Source organism: Amblyomma maculatum, chromosome 5, assembly GCF_055883805.1.
Source record: "Amblyomma maculatum isolate TAMU_Amacu chromosome 5, ASM5588380v1, whole genome shotgun sequence".
NCBI classification, from domain to species: Eukaryota; Metazoa; Arthropoda; class Arachnida; order Ixodida; family Ixodidae; genus Amblyomma; species Amblyomma maculatum.
Window position 1 is genome coordinate 16,442,600 of NC_139348.1, and position 2,300 is coordinate 16,444,899.

Consider the following 2,300-nt stretch of genomic DNA (forward strand, 5'->3'; position numbering starts at 1 on the left):
TCCTTTTTTTTACTTCTGCCCAGCATGGCTTCCGGAAAACTTATTCATGTGAAACGCAACTCCTTCTTTTCGCACATTCCCTGCACGTAAGTTTCGATAACAATTCACAGGCCGACTGCATATTTCACGATTTTGTAAAGGCATTTGATAAGGTGAACCACAAACTACTCATGCTTAATGCTTTCTGCTCTAAACCTAGATCCTAGTGCTTTAGCCTGGTTGGAATGTTTTCTTGCTAATCGTTCAAAATATGTAACGCTTAATGACTACGATTCCCCTTTAATTGAAGTAACATCAGGTGTCCCCCAAGGATCTCTTCTAGGCCCACTTCTTTTTTTGATATATATGAATGACTTGCCTAATTGCGTTTCTTCTGCCATACACTTACACAATTACTTACAAGGGTCACTCAGGTTTATGTGTCTTACCAGTGAAGAAAGTTTCGAACACACATTTTTTTACCGAACTTGGGAGCTTACACAATGATTCTAAGTGAACGTCATTTAATAATTTCAAAGCAACCTGCTTCTGTTTGCTAGGACGAAATTTGACGGGTTTGGAATCCTTACGAATATTCTGTTTCAATTTAACTTGCAGTGGGTCGTTATGAATGGCAGTAGGGCCTTCTTTTTATCTGCTTCAATTACAGAAAGAGTGGCATCTCCTAAAGTTTTTACAACACGTTTCAATACTTCCACTTACACAGCGAATGACGGTGTCCACTCCATTGCCGATAGCTCTCTCGTAGTTGTGCGCTTGTTCTGGCTGTGACTTGGCAAACCATGCCAAGAAGTTATGGCCTGGAAGCCACTGCTGGAAGCTGTACTTAGGGCATAGCTGTAAGCATTTCGTTTCAAGCATCTTTTTTAAACTTTTATGCAATTTTTATACACCGATAGTTAGCATCAGCAAGGATTGGTTTTTCATTCTGAGCAGTTTGACACGTTTTAGAACACAGTATGTAGACTTTAAAAGTTCCTTGTCTTTAGTAGATAATATCTGCACAGGAGTCCGCCAGGGAAGCATACTGCGTCTGCTTTTATTTCTAATTTATCTAAAGGATATTGTACATTGTGAACCTGATAGTGTATTTGTATCCTATGCCGATGGTACTTCAGTGTTCATATCCGGGAAATCAGAAGGTGATATTGAAGAAAAAGCAAGTAGAGCAATTGATGCATTAAGTACATGGGCAAAAGCAAATTGTCTGAATATTAATCCTAAAAAGACTAAAATAGTGTTGTACTTGCCGAAAGGGAAGGTAATGTTTAGACCAGTCAACGTATATTTAAACCGTGACCCTTGTGGAGATAGTGGACTCTATCAAAATCCTTGGTGTCATATTTTCAACGCACTTGACTTGGAATGATCATGTTAATTATATCAAATCAAAAATATCCTCAGCTGTGGAAGCTATATCGCGCCTGCCCACCATTCTTCCTGTCAAAATTAGGCTGTTGGTGTATAACTCCTTAGTTCTATTTCTCTTAGAATACTGTATTATCGTGTGGGGTACCACTGATATCACGAACATGAACAAGTTGCATCTTCTCCAAAAAAGAGCTGTGAGATGCATTGCTGGCGTCTTTTATTGTTTTTCTACGCGTGACATCTTTTTAAAATAGAAATGTGCCGCCAGTCTTAGCCTTACACAAATACAGACTTTTATTAAGCTTCTAAAGTGCTTCGCGGAGCAATGAAAATTATTTTGGTAATTTGGCAAAATTTGCAAAAAACACCTATATTCCACAAACCAGAAATAGAGAAATGTGGTTAGTTCCTACACCTAGAGCATATTACTCAGAACAATCTATCTCTTATACGCTGCCAGTGCTATTAAATAAATTAAACAAAGATATGTTTGACCCTTTCCATCATTCAAATACTGTTATTAAGATATTTTTTCTGGACAAAATTGTGTGATGATACTGCATGTATTTTTGTGTAGGTACTTTTGCTTCTTTTTGCATGGTGTGTTATCTTCTTTTGTGCTATAATGTATAGCGCAGAATTTATTGCGGCTTAATTGTCTGATGAAAAAAGGGGGCAGGACCTCTGTCAAGCTTCAGAGCTTTTAGTCCTGTCTCCTTCTCTAATACAGAGAAAATAAAGGGCTGATTGATTGATTGATGATCATTAAATTGTTCCATATGTTCAATTATCCTAATAAATAATTCATTATTTACACACTCGGAATTTTTTCTAATTTAGCATTGGCCAAGCATTCGTTTTTGATTCTGAGTATGTTCGCACCTTTTAACTCCTTTTAACACTTTTTAAATTTCTTATATTTGAATTAT